Source organism: Macaca fascicularis, chromosome 8, assembly GCF_037993035.2.
Source record: "Macaca fascicularis isolate 582-1 chromosome 8, T2T-MFA8v1.1".
NCBI classification, from domain to species: Eukaryota; Metazoa; Chordata; class Mammalia; order Primates; family Cercopithecidae; genus Macaca; species Macaca fascicularis.
The window spans coordinates 16,592,657-16,608,556 of record NC_088382.1 but is presented as its reverse complement, the minus strand read 5'-3'; positions in this window follow the sequence as shown (position 1 = coordinate 16,608,556).

Sequence of the window (15,900 nt, the reverse complement as noted above, 5' to 3'; positions counted from 1 at the left end):
GTAAAGACTTTTACTTTGAGCTACCTAGTATAATTATAAGAAAGAGACTTTACAGTATAAAATGTACACCTGTAATTATTAGGAACCAAAGGCCAGAATATTTGAAATCAGCTTTATTCTGGAAAACTTAGGGTTTATTGATATAGTACGTATACTAGAACCGAATTAACATAATTACTATAAAAAATAGACAAAATGTTATAGGGGCATGAAGAAAGCAGTTAATAATACTTTAAAAACACATTCGTTAACAATTTTTAAACACAGGCAAATGTAAAGGTAAAACAAATAGCTCTAAAATCTCAGTATACAAATAATCTCAACTGACATTCAAAAATAAAGTAAAACAAAATAAAAGTAATATATGTGCATGATTAGAAACTCAAACAATGTGGATAGAAATAAATTTTTAAAAAGACCCTCACCTTCACTAACTTTGTTCCAAAGTAAACACTGTTAACAGTTAAAATGTCAACGTGTACAATATGTTCTATGAAAAGTATGTAAATATATACATCTACATACATATTATATTGGAATGAAAACAATAATACAATTATACACATTGTTCTGCATCCTGATTCTTGGATATTTTAATACATCTTGGAACTACATTTATTTCAGGACTATTTCATTGCTTTAAATACTACATAGTATTTTGTTTCATGGATAGATCATAATATAGAAGGAAGTGAGTCATTACTGCAAACACAGTTTATGGTGATTTGTACCTAAGAAGACTGAAATCATGTTTAATTGTATAAGAAGAATTTTTGCCATGCTTCTTGGTTTTCAGTGACACCCTACTGACTGTCCAGCAGATGGCGACATAACAACATGCCAGGAAATGCAAAGCAGAAAACAGGTGGCTAAGATGTATAAAGTCATTAATAGGGCTGTCTCTTTTCCATAGAGAGAAAAAAAAAAAAAAAAAATCAGAAATGACAATTTTGTCATGGTTTAAATATGATTCCAGACAACATAAGTTTATATGTGCTTCAGTAGTGGAAGTGTTACTTAAAAGTCTTGCAGAGAAGCAGGCACCATAGGAAATGGGTCAGAGGAAGGACCTGGGCCTTTATAGTGAAAACAGCAGCACTTTTGTTTGGTTGGTTTCTGTTTTCTTGAGACGAGTCTCGGTCTGTCGCCAGGCTGGAGCGCAGTGGTGTGATCTCAGCTCACTGCAACCCTCGCCTCCCGAGTCCAAGTGATTCTCCTAGCATCCCAACAGATCCTCCAAATGATTTTATGAGATCAGAAAGTCTAACTTACCCTCAGTTACAGATAAGAAAACTGAAGTGTTCATGCATTGCAAAGCCTTAATGTAGAAAGAGAACAGGTCTTCTCACTCCAAAATTTTGAGTTCTCAATATACCAGTTTATTTTCTGGGCGGACTATTGCTTTTGTTGTTGGTTTTTCTCACATGCTCATGCATGCAAACGGTAACATTTTTAAGTTAAGAAGAGGTAATACATTAGTATTCAATCAATCCAACTCATATTAAATCCCACCCAATTGAGACAAGAGGAAAGGAAAGAAAAAAAGGAGACATAAAGGAGAATCCAAAAGGACTATAGGGAAAGGTAATGAAGATGGAGGAGGCAGAAAAATGGAAGGACTGAGATGCAAATACATTTGGACAGACTTTCAATGGGGTTTAGAATCACTGCTAAATACTGATTACACACTATACATATTGAACTTGTTATTCATAGTGCAGAAAAATATTTCACCTGCTCTAATTCTTGAATGTCTTTATGTAGGGAATATATGAGATGTGTGCCTGTGTAAAATGTTTGAAAGATATATATTACAGTATTTGAAGTTAATATCACCCCGAAATGGACATGTCAAACTCCATTCTTCACCAGGTTGTGAATCCTATTTCTCATCTGCAAAACTGGGAATTTAAAAATGCAGCATTACTGTGAGCCTTAAATACAACTGTCACATGGGAGGTGCACAAATTGTTAATTTCATTTCAGCTGGTACGCAGTGCCTGTATACCATGGAATTAAAAGCTGTGCCTGTGTGATCTGACTCGTGTATTTCCTCCAGCCTTATACTGATTCATATTCTTCCTTCAGCAACAGCAACACGCTTCCAAGTCTTTGTTTTTTGTTGTTGTTTTGTTTTGTTTTGTGGATGTGTTTTTTATTTCACTTTGCTCTTTTCCTCATTCAACCTCTTTTTATGTGATTTGATTTTTTGTTGTTGTTGTTATACCTCAGCTTCCTGCTAAACTGTAAACACCAAGAAGTTAGGAACCATTCTTGGTACACCCCCATCCTTGGGTGCACAGCTCAGAGCACAGACACTAATATATTGCAGATATACAACTGAACTGTGTGATGTACATTATGTTAGGCAAATTAGTATGGCTCATTTGGTCAAGGGAACAGTTACCCAAGAGTTGAATTTTGTGTGGGAAAATAAGGTGACAGCTTCAAAGTAAAAATGTTTTCTAATCCCTTTTATTACCCCCTCTTAGAGCAGAAATTTTAGGAGCAGGGTGTCATCTGCCCACTTTATTCTCAGCTTAAAGCAGGTTAAAAGATGACATCCAATCACACACTAATTTGAGGCACTAAAGAGGCAGGATTTGCTTTAGATACCCACAAAACATACCAGAATAATTTGCAGACAAAGAAGCTTGAAATAGGAGATTCTTCAACTATACCAACTTCCTCCTTCTCAATATTATTTCTTCCTGGAAATGATGTTCATATATCTTGATGCATCTTACTTAAGCATAATAGACAAGTGTCACAATTAGATCATTCCAACTCTTCCACAAGAAAAGATACCTTTTAAAGAATATCACTGGGTAGATGCCAAACTACTCATTTCTGTAAGAGGAGATTGGACTAAGCATCTCTCATAACTAATTTGGTTGAATTTTAGAAAAATTCTTGAGCTTGCTTCAATAAATGAGAAAGTCACTTTGTAATTAGATTCTTATTTCTATTCAATATGAGGGTCATGCCATGTTCCCTGACCTGGGATGGAGAACAAATGAGCAAAAGGAATAAACCTCCGTCTTAATTGCCATTATCTTCTGCATCTCAATCCTCTCCCTAAATTTATTCATTTTGATTCCAATGTTTTCAAACAAAAGATAAATCACAAGGCTTATCTGCTTTACCTTCCCATAAATTAAACCAAAAAAATTAATGAACACATGCTGAGGTACAGGATGGCAGATTTTTTTTTACTCTAAAATATGAGGAAATTCTGGCGGGGCAAGGTGGCTCAGGCCTGTAGTCCCAGCACTTTGGGAGGCCAAGGTGGACCGGATCACCTAAGGTTGGGAGTTCGAGACCAGCCTGACCAACATGGAGAAACCTTGTCTCTACTAAATATAGAAAATTAGCCTGGCATGGTGGTGCATGCCTGTAATCCCAGATAGTCGGGAGGCTGAGGCAGGAGAATCTCTTGAACCTGGGAGGCGGAGATTGAGGTGAGCAGAGACTGCACCATTGCACTCCAGCTTGGGAAACAAGAGTGAAACTCTGTCTCAAAAAAAATAAATGAAAGGAAATTCTTAATGCTTAGGTTATAATTACCATTCCAAGACTGTAGTTGTTTTCTCTGTCTTTAACAGATTGTTACTATAAGTTGTATATTTACAAATTTCAAAGATATACAGTGATTAAAATGCAAATTCATTAGGACACTTATGATACCTTTAAAAGAAGGCTGGATAAAAAATAAATAGATTATTCTGAAATGTGTGAGATTTCTAGACTAAGACTGACGTTTCACCATATTATTCTAAATCTCCAATAACTGCATTAGTTTGGTGTTTTGTGAGGTTAGTTGACTCATTTTAAGTGACTAAAATCAGTTATTGTACCACAAGTTTTAATAAATGCTTTTCACAGGAATTATGCTACCAGGTGTTTCTGAATATGAAGCACATTGCTTAAGGAAATATCTCAATAGACAAAGCATAGGCTCTGGAGCCAGAAGTCTTGGGTTTGGGTTTCATCTTTTTAAATTTATTCTCTGAATAAACTGAAAATGTGCTAAACTTAATGAGTCAGAATGTACTCATCTAGAAAATGATTATCTTGAGCACTCCTCATCATTGCACATTGCCCTGTTTATTACATAATGTACAGAAACACTGAACAGAATAGGCTTTTTAAAGCTGTACCCTCATGCACACATACCCTAAAATGCTAATACTTGTGTAACTTGTCTTTATTTCATATTTTTTATATATTATCTGAAACAGATATTTTACAATAATTTGTGTAAGGCTTTTTAACACAAAACTTTTTCTTTGAGCTGGCTGTGGTGGTGCATGCCTGTAATCGCAGCTACTTGAGAGGCGGACGTGGAAGGATTGCTTGAACCCAAGAATTTGAGACCAGTCTGGATATCACAGCAAATGCTCATCTCTAAACAACAACAACAACAAAATAATAAAAATAAAACAAAGAAAACCTTTGAATTATTAAACCAAGAAAAATATCTATATCATGTTTAGGATATTAGGAAAATCGACATGATATTTAGCCAACTTTTGAGTGCCTACTATGTGCCAGGCACCTGTATTCCAGGTGCTCGAGAGAAACAGTGAACAGAGAGCCACATCTGCCTCACCGGAAGCAGTCAATAACTGTAGAAACAGAAGACGAAGTCGTGTGATAGGCAGTGAGGTGCTGTAGGATGGCCAAGAAGGCTTCCTGAGAGACGATATTTGCACCAAAATCTCAATGCTGAGGAAATGACAACCTTGCTCAAATTAGGAGAAAGAGAAATTGAAGAACAAGTTACTGCAAAGGTCCTGACAATGCAATTCTCTTTCACTGATAACAGGAAGAAAAGAAAGCTTGAATGTGGAAAGAGTCGCGAATCAAAGAGTGGAGAGAGAAGAGCTGGAAACGTGGGTAAGAAGCAGGTCATACACGCTGTTGAAGGCCTTATGAGCAGCTTAGATTGTATTCTGAGATTAGATGGCTCTGGGGTTTTGAACTGAAGAGTGATTTAATTGTATTATTGTATGTGTATTTCAGATTCGTAAACATGAACATGATATAAACAAAAAATGATGGATTGATGATGAACTGCATTGCTTAGTTATATTGCTTAATAATTCACAAACTGAGCTTGTTTATAACTAAAAACATTTTACTTTCTGAACGTTTAAGAATAAACATTTAGTCTTGTGGTTTCATCACAATTTAACAGTTGCTTATAAGGGAACACACATCAGACCACATGGCATTAATGTCCACGTAGTAATATGCATTTTCTCCTGTCTTAAAGATAATACCTAAAGTCTAAAAATGTGTACTTTCCCTTCCAGAAGGTGGAGGCCTTGGCCCAGCCCATGTTGAGTCCAAGTAAAGCCACGTGACAAGTACTCACAAGAGAATGTGAATAGAAGTGATGTTTGTTTCTTTTGGGTTAGGGCCTTAAAGATGCTGACAAGTTTCCTGCATTCTCTTTTTCCCCTTCTTCCACTGGAAAGCAAAGGCCAACCAATTCTGTATTTGTCAAGCAATACAAGTATTTACAGGCCATTTTCCAATTATCCAATTATCCATATTGGCTATGTTTCAGAAATGATTTTACGTGGTTTCGGAAGCAGATTTTTCGTTTGAAATACAGCTATTCTTAGCAGAAAGTCATGGGCCAATTTATTTGTCCTAAAATTGTACTGAAATACTGAATATATCTAGTGGAAAAGATAAGGAATACAACATTAATACATAGACGGTATGCAGCTATTCAAACCAGAGGGGACAGGGAAGCTACAGAACGGAATGACTCAGTTCCTTAAATTGCTGGATAGAAAAATGCAGCCCGTTGTTCAGTTCCCACCTATGAGTGAGAACATGCGGTGTTTGGTTTTCTGTTCTTGTGATAGTTTGCTAAGAATGATGGTTTCCAGCTGCATCCATGTCCCTACAAAGGACACAAACTCATCCTTTTTTATGGCTGCATAGTATTCCATGGTGTATATGTGCCACATTTTCTTAATCCAGTCTGTTACTGATGGACATTTGGGTTGACTCCAAGTCTCTGCTATTGTGAATAGTGCCGCAATAAACATACGTGTGCATGTGTCTTTATAGCAGCATGATTTATACTCCTTTGGGTATATACCCAGTAATGGGATGGCTGGGTCATATGGTACATCTAGTTCTAGATCCTTGAGGAATCGCCATACTGTTTTCCATAATGGTTGAACTAGGTTACAATCCCACCAACAGTGTAAAAGTGTTCCTATTTCTCCACATCCTCTCCAGCACCTGTTGTTTCCTGACTTTTTAATGATCGCCATTCTAACTGGTGTGAGATGGTATCTCATTGTGGTTTTGATTTGCATTTCTCTGATGGCCAGTGATGATGAGCATTTTTTCATGTGTCTGTTGGCTGTATGAATGTCTTCTTTTGAGAAATGTCTGTTCATATCCTTTGCCCACTTTTTGATGGGGTTGGTTTTTTTTTCTTGTAAATTTGTTTTGGACTCGGGAAGGGGAACATCACACACCGGGGCCTATCACGGGGAGGGGGGAGGGGGGAGGGATTGCATTGGGAGTAATACCTGATGTCAATGACGAGTTGATGGGTGCTGACGAGTTGATGGGTGCAGCACAGCAACATGGCACAAGTATACCTATGTAACAAACCCGCGCGTTACGCACATGTACCCTAGAACTTAAAGTATAATAATAATTAAAAAAAAAAAAAGAAAGAAAAAAAAGAAAAGCGCAGCCCGGCGAACTGAAGCACCCTCTTCACAGACCCTTTACTTCCATGAAGTTCTATTCAATTCCTGCCAGAAAACTGCTGCCCTCAATGAGCCGCTGCTCAAGACCACCATTCTCTGTCAAACCCGACTCCTGCTTTCTATCTTTCCTGGCACAGAACCCGTTGCCTCCCTTTACTGCCTGGAGAGTTGGGACTGGGGGATTGGAGATGGGGGAGAATGAAAATTTTCGTGATCATTTTCTCTGAGGGATTCCCCTGCTCCCCACTCAGTTCTTACTTATTAAGTGGCTTTTGTTTATGTTAGGAATAAAAAGCCATCCTGCCTGTCTTCTTCCTGCTAGCAATGGAGCCCTAGCTGGTCTTGTCAGGAATCACGTCATTAAATCTGACTGGCACATTGCAGAGGATGGTGGGGCTGAGAGATGACAGGTCAAGTTTTCGAGGGTACGTGTTCTGAAACTAAGGCAGGAGTTCAGGTAGTAAGAATCTGACAGCGAACAAAAACAGAAGTGGGCATTCTCCTTCCTGTTGAACGAGCTACTCATTCAGGAAAGCCAATGTTGAGACAGAGATTTAATAAGGACATGAACAAGCAGCTGAAAATTTAGGAAGATAACAAAGCCAATTCCAGAAGAAACCAAGCGTTGACAACAAACTGAGCAGGCGGAGGGAAACTGTCCAGATCTCATAGAGATGCTGGCAGTGTAGGTTAGGTTAGAGTTTCCGTTTGTAAAAAATTTCTCAGATTTCCATCATATCCTCACTGAACGGTTTCTATCCTAATCTCAAAGGGCCTAACATGTTCAAGGGAAAAGACATCAGGAAGGAGCAAGGAAGACATTAAAGGGGCACTGGGCAGGGATGATATCTCACCAGGGATTAATAATACCAGATGATAAAATGTGCCATTAATCCCTGCCACCAGATTTAATATTAGATTTCACTTAGTGTCTGGCACATAATAGTTGCTGAAAGCATGAGTGTTGTGTGAGTGAATAAATGGGTGAGTGGGTGATGATTGAATGAATTCGTAAATCAAAGTATAAATATTTAGCTTCCTGGTTATGAATTTTAGGCAGAAAAGTGAAGATGGAAGTATCCAGATTCATCTGATGATCTTCACTCAAAGATTTGTCTTCCTGCACCATCCTCCTCCATTTAAGAGTGATTATTCGAGAAGCACCTTGTGATGTTGAAAAATGAGAGTTGAACACTGACAAGCTAAAGATTACTGGAGATTAAGGAAAGTGCGTGGAGTAAGATTTCAAGTCGCCTGGAGCCAAGGATATAGTGAACCAATTGAGGACTAACACATACAGCAAGAAAAGAACATCTAATTTTATCTTCAAGGAGATGAAAGAAAGAAGAAGGAAGTTTTGGGAAAAAAAATCAAATACTAGATTTGATGTTAAATAAAAATCTCTTTGTAATTCAATGCCTACCCTACACTCACATTCCCAACCCTACTTTTTCGTTACCATCAATGCATCGACACCGTATTCCTTTTTCTCCACAAGAAATACTCAATATTTCAAGACAATTATGTGATAAATAAATTGGCCTATGACTTCTTATTAAGAATAGCTGTGTTTCAAAGAGAACTACGTTCCCATAATCACTTAATCTCTTGGAGCACAGCAAATCACCAGATAATTGAAATATGGCTGTAAAGACTTGTGTTTGCTTAATAAACACAAAATTGATTTTGTACTTATTTTAGGGAAAAACAGCAAAGGACAAAAAGTGACTATTTTAAAAAGAACGATTGCATTTAACACCCCCCAATTATCTAGCCATTTCGAATATCAACATTATCCCAGTGCAATTCATTTTTTCATACATCATTCTGTGTTACTGTTTTATGCCTTCATATTAGCAAAATATGAATTTGTTAAAAAAAAAAAAAAAACCTTTGATCTTTTAAAAAATCCCGCTGTAGCAAAACAATTTTTGAAAATGTATGGAGAACCAGAGTATTTTAAAGATATTTTTACTGCTTTTGCTAATAGCAAATTTAAAGGGATATTGGAGACACATACAAGCAATTTAACCGATGTATGTTAAATGCAATGGTGTTTTATGTTTTGAATTTACTTTATTGTCTCACCTGAATCTAGATCTTGGTCAGGTCAGTTCTCTTAGAAGACCTCTAGAGGGCGATGTCTCATTTAAATTATAACTGAAGGCACTCTAAGGTTCCTTTGGCCGTGGACCTTAACAAGTGAATCTTACTAAAGTGCCAGATAAGTAACCACTGCATATATAACTCGTCTTTCAGCAGACTGAAAAAAAATCTACCTAGCCAGCAAAGTCAAAACGAAATGCTTCCTTTGAGCCTACATTGAACCCCTTTGATGGTTTACACACATTCAACAAATTCTCAAAGTCATTGGTTTAACCACTCTTGGACGCACCCAGTTCTGAGTCCAGTTTTGTGTTCTTTTCTTTTCAATTGAAAGCTGTATGTCTCTTCTCAGCATCATGCATGTTATTTTCTCTTTCTTCCATTCTTACCAGTATGTCCCCATTTACAAAATAAAAACAATAATAATCAGAAATAGTCCTATGAAAATGTTCATTCTGTTTAGCCATTGATTGATCTTGCTCTAACCTTAACATTTTGTGATTATTGACTGTTGTTGCATATAACACCCCCCAATTATCTAGCCATTTCGAATATCAACATTATCCCAGTGTAATCCATTTTTTCATGCATCGTTCTGTTACTGTTTTATGCTTTCATGTTAGCAAAATATGAATTTGTTTAAAAAAAAAAAACCTTTGGTCTTTTAAAAACTCCCTCTGTAGCAAAACACATTTTTTTTTAAATAGAGACAGAGTCTCATTCTGTTGCCCAGGCTGGAGTGCAGTAGCATGATCTCGGCTCACTGCAACCTCCCTCCGCCTCCCAGGTTCAAGCAATTCTCCTACCTCAGCCTCCCGAGTAGCTGAGACTACAGGCAAACGCTGCTACACTGGCTAATTTTTTTTTTTTTTTTTTTAAGTAGAGATGGGGTTTCACCGTGTTGCCCAGGCTGGTCTCGAACTCCTGAACTCAGGCAATCGGCAATCCTCCTGCCTCAAGATCCCAAAGTGCTAGGATTACAGGCGCAAGCCTGGAGACTGGTTTTAGATTTTCTCGTAATCTCAAAACTGCATAGCTGGACTGAATGTTGTTATTGATCACAGGGCATCCGACAAATATGGATTCAAATTTTTGCGACGTCAAGCTAATTACTTAACCTCTCTAGGTTTGGTTTCCTCATTATTAAAATGAGAATAACATCTAACTCGAAATGGTTGTGGTGGAAATTAACGAGATGATGCAGTAAAGCGGTAAACACAGCATCTGACACAGTCAAAGCTAAATGGCAGCTACCATGATGTCTCTTTCTAAGTGTGAGCCCTGACAAGTTGCCACCCAAGAACTAATCTAACGTAATACCTTGAAATGCTCCTCTCTTCTCCTTTATTTCACCTGTTCCTTTGCAGTCTACATATATTCTTCAGGAGCCACCTAGAGTTTTTCTGTTGAAGAATTTTCCAAATTTCATGATCAATTTGAGTTGTCCATTCCCTTTGCTCCAAACAAACTCTACTGATCCTTCTGTTACAGCCTTGATGTATTTTTTATGTACCTGCACATCAGCATCTTCCAATAAGCTATGAAATTTGCAAAGTCAGAAACTGCATTTTATGCACTTGTGCCTTCCCAAAAGCAAAAGCATGGCACGTAGTCTGTACTCGATAAAGGTTTGCATGAAGGAATGAATGAATGACCCATGACTGACCTCACCTTGACCACATTTCCAATCTCATGATTCCCACAGTCCTTTCTTGAGTGGATTGCAAAATCAATCTGCTCTGCACTTTTCCCAGGGCGGTGGGAGGGACTGCTTATCTAGTCCCCTTTGATTTGGGGCCAGAAGGAATTGCTTTTGGGAAGATTGCCCTGCTGAAAACAGTAAACCTTTTACTCTACTACTTTTTCTTGATTTCCTTTTTCAAACTTTCTTTGTCATAGCAGGCTAATAAGGATTTAAGCCATGTTTCTGTGCCCACTAAATACTTCTGCCAAAGATCAGAAAGGAGATGCAAAATTGGAAATAGCCTTACTAGATTTCTGGCATTATGGATAATTAAATTTTTATGGTGTTATTTAAATTTTACAATTAAGAAACAGAAAAGAACTGCCCATGGCTGAAAAAAAAGTTGCAGTACTCTATGAAACCCTATTTTTCCACTATAGCAAAAATAATCTGACCAATGTGTTTTTAAAAAAGTCATAAAAGATAATGGCAGTTACATGGCATTTTGAAGATTAAAGGACAGATTGATTTTTATTTTTGTTTTTGTGTTTTTATTTTTCAAGTGAAAGTTGTCTGCTTTAGTTGATAAGATTCAATTATTTAGCTAAATAAAAAACATAATCTCTACATTCCTGTGTTCAAATAAAATCTTCAGTCACACTTTTTAAACAACTGAGATAATAATTACCTCTTATATCTCGGACCTACCCTGAATGAAATTCAAATGCATTATTTGATGGAATCGGTCACATTGAAGTACATCTCGGCCAGAATTTAATGATGGCTTGGAGACACTGGAGAAGTTTGACAGGAATTTCATGTGTCTAAAAGGTCTGGAAAAAATAACGTATTCAAGGAAATTTCAAAAATTGGGATTAATTTTCAAGCAGAAAAGAATTTTGTAAGAGTAGGATAATAAGACATAATAGGATACCGTCAAAACATAAAGTGTCACTAATATATAAGGCTTCCTCACCAGCTGTCTTCACTACTATAGAGACGGGCACATGCTTACCTGCCGTCTTGGCCCAGGCAGAAGCCCAGGGAGCACCTTCTCCTATAAGGAGCTAGTAAAGCTTATTGATTGTCTCAGCGTGTGCCTGCAAATGGACACTCCATAATGAGCAATGATTTAATCTTCTATAGATTTAGTTCCAAGTTTAAAAAATAATTTTGAGTTAAGGTGCTTTGGGGGCATCTCGCCATTAACCCACACACAACCAGCACATTCTAACACTAATTTGCAATCCTAGATGTCACACGTGGAACACATCTTATGAAGAATTAGCTTCATCTTCAAATAAGAAGTAAAGTTCTTGGCATGTTCTCTACAGATTTCAGAAGCTAACTGCACTCTCAGATGGTTAGTTTGGGCCATATTTCATAATTCAAGCAGATTATCTTCATTAGCATAGTCTTTTCTTCTCTCCCTTTCTCTTCTTTCCTTCTCTTTTACCAATTCTCAATGTTTTCTCTTGTTTCTCTTATTAGTACATAGTTATGTAGAAAAAGCTACAAATTCCACAGTAATTGGCTCTCATTGATATTACCCCAAATTATGTTTTTCCATACCACACAAAAATTGGGAATTTGATACAACTGAACTAAAAGAAACACAAAAATGCAGTTAATAAGTGTTAGTCTAGACTAGCTTCCTAGAGCACTCCCTATTTTTCCCCATGCTCTGACGATCTGGTGTTTATGTGACATTCACAGATTTGGGGCCATTTACAATTATCTTCTATGTAATAAAAGTAAGTTACGTTAAACATTCTAAAGCAAATTAAAAGGATCAGAATCAGAAAGTAATCTTGAGTGAACACTGGATGGTATGCATTTTGTAGTTGCCTATTAACAAAATTATGTGAGATTTGCTTAAGTTTTCCATAGAGAGAGCAAAAATGGAAATTGTGTGACCAGTCAAAAACAAGGAAGTCAAATAGAAGAAATCAAGAGGGGACTCGGGACTACATAATGGCTTACCAAGGCATGCTAACCAAAATCAGTTTCAAAAAGTAACATCTTGATTCAAGGGTACATTTAAAATGCCTAGAAACTCAAAAGTCAAAATTTAACACAAATCTACTTTTTTTAATGAAAAAGTAAATATATCTACTAAGAGTCTCCATGTTCCTTCACTTAGTCCCTCAGAGATGTAGAAGTTCTTGGGGTGCTTTCAAGTTCATGTCTCTAGAGTGACATGCTGTGAAAGTTATGATTAGCCAAGCAATAAAAACGTGCCAATTCATTTTGCGTAATATTAGCGTTCTAGAATATAAAGATTGCCAAAAATATTAACATATTGCTACAAATAATCTCGAATAATAAACATCATATTTCTTTAACTTTGATACAAGTTAATTCAATAAAAATTACTCAGGTTAACATAATCTGACATTAAGAAATGACAATAAATCAAACATAATTATAAAACTTAATTTATGCTGGGGATGTGATTTATCACTTGAAACCACTGAATATTCCCAAAATGAAGTGAATTGAAACCTCACAATATTGAGTAATTATTTAATGTTAACAAAGAACAGATTATATTCAGATCTTGTGCAATTTACGGTGCATGTGATATTTATTAGTATTTGGCTGGCTAAGTCTATAATTCTTCCAATTTTTGTTTAACTAAAATTGTTCTGAATTGAGTTTAGTGAGCAAGATGAGTTCTCATTTTATTAACAAAGTTTCCAGCACTTAATAATAAAAATTGGTGATGTAATTTTAAAAATATCTTTATTGCCTAGCAATGAGAAAGAACATGCAACTAAGATAAATAAATATCGGCTGAGGCACACTCCAGAAAATTACCACAATGTTTTTCTTTCATCAATTCTAAATCCATTAGTCTTTTTTTTTTTTTTTTTTTTTTTTTGTAATCAAAGGTAATAGCACTATTTCTTTTTTTTTTTTTTTAATTATACTTTAAGTTCTAGGGTACATGTGCACAACGTGCAGGTTTGTCACATATGTATACATGTGCCATGTTGGTGTGCTGCACCCGTTAACTCGTCGTTCGCATTAGGTATATCTCCTAATGCTATCCCCTCCCCACTCTCCCCACCCCATGACAGGCCCCAGTGTGTGATGTTCCCCACCCTGTGTCCAAGTGTTCTCATTGTTCAATTCCCACCTATGAGTGAGAACATGTGATGTTTGGCTTTCTATCCTTGCGATAGTTTACTCAGAATGATGGTTTCCAGCTTCACCTATGTCCCTATAAAGGACATGAATTCATCCTTTTTTATGGCTGCATAGTATTCCATGGCATATATGTGCCACATTTTCTTAATCCAGTCTATCACTAACGGACATTTGGGTTGGTTCCAAGTCTTTGCTATTGTGAATAGTGCCATAATAAACATACGTGTACATGTGTCTTTATAGCAGCATGATTTATAATTCTTTGAGAATATACCCACAATGAGATACCATCTCACACCAGTTAGAATGATGTTCATTAAAAAGTCAGGAGAATGCTGGAGAGGATGTGGAGAAATAGGAACACTTTTACACTGTTGGTGGGACTGTCAGCTAGTTCAACCACTGTGGAAGACAGTGTGGCGATTCCTCAAGGATCTAGAGCTAGAAATACTATTTGACCCAGCCATCCCATTACTGGGTATGATAGCACTATTTCTACACATTTGGACAAAAGTATACTTTTCATCATGTTTATACTTTCTAATATTACTTAGCAGAAGTTAGGTGTCTTAAAAATATGTATGCATTAAATCAATTCATAATAATTAAAAGCTTTCCAACACACCTAATATTTAAGAAATTCTATTCCTAGTTAGTAGTATTTGAACTTTACTTCTTAAGTTTATCAATGAGATACATAAACCATACATGACTTTTAAAAATTAAATATTTCTGAGGAACATCCACTTCTGCGTTCAGAAGCAAAAACCATTCTGAATTCCTCCAGCAGTCATCTCCGTCATTCTGAATCATGTGTTTATACTGATTTTTATTGGCTTATTGGATGAAGGTATCACTTATTGACTTTGAGATATGATAGGGAGGAATTTACCTCACTGAAGCCACATTTTTTGCTCTTTATTCCCAATGACTATTTCATTGTTTATGGATGCTTCCCTGGTTACCATTGCAAATTTAATTAACTGACATAAACCACCTATTTTTGATTCCTTAGTGACAGTATCTCTTTTACTTTTTGCTGAAGAGTAAGAGAGATCCTATCTTTTCCTCCTTTCTCCTACATCTTCCATATATAATATGTCATCTATGGATTTACTTTTATATCATCAGATTTGGTAATATTTATATTCTGTTTTGGGTTGATTTGCAGAACTAAAAAATTTTAAAATTATATTATTGTTGATAATGTTCACTCCAGAGCCATATAGTGTGTTGATAATGCTTTCCTCCTTTACAGGCCAAATGTCAAAACTTTTGTGCTTCTTAATAGGACATATATTATGCTTTTGGGGGGTTAAGCTTCATTTACCTTTATCTTCTAAAGTTTTCTAAAGTTTTCTAAAGTTTCATCTTTCTCCCCCCACTCCCAGAAAGGTGCTTCCAGATGATTCCATTTGCTCTCTTCATTTTGGTGCTCTGAGTCTATGCCTAACATTATCTAGGATGTCCCATTATTACCTCTTTGGGTTAGATCCACCCACTGTTTCCTGAATCCCTTGTCTTTCTCTTACTTGGTTTCCTAAAGCTTTTCTCAAAAAACTTCAAAGAGAAAGTGTGTGTAACATAAACATTCTGAGATTATGAATATCTGAAAATGACTTTACTCTGCCCTCAAACTTGATTAGTAGTTTGGCTGGGTATAGAATTCTAGGCTAGAGGGTGTGGTGGCGGGCACCTGCAGTCCCAGCTACTTGGGAGGCTGAGGCAGGAGAATGGCGTGAACCCAGGAGGCGGAGCTTGCAGTGAGCCGAGATCATGCTACTGCACTCCAGCCTGGGCGACACAGCAAGACTCTGTCTCAAAAAAAAAAAAAAAATCTAGGCTAGAAGTAATTTTCTGCTCAGAATTTTAAAGGTGCCGTTGCATCAACATTTAATAATCAATGTTGCTAATGAGCAGTCAGGCTAATATTGCCTGGGGTTTGCTCCCTTCAAAGTTATCTGCTTTTTCTCTCACAAAACTTCATACAACATCATTTTATGTAACTATGTTCTTCACTTTAAAAATATTTTTCATAGTTTGAAATTTCATAGTTTGAAATCCTCTACATCTCTGATGTGGACTGAACGCTGTGTCCACCCAAAATTCACAACCTTGAAATCCTAATACTTAATGTCATAATATTAGGGGGTGGGGCTTTGGGGAGGTTATTAAGATGGAGCCCTTAGAAACGGGATTATTGCCCTC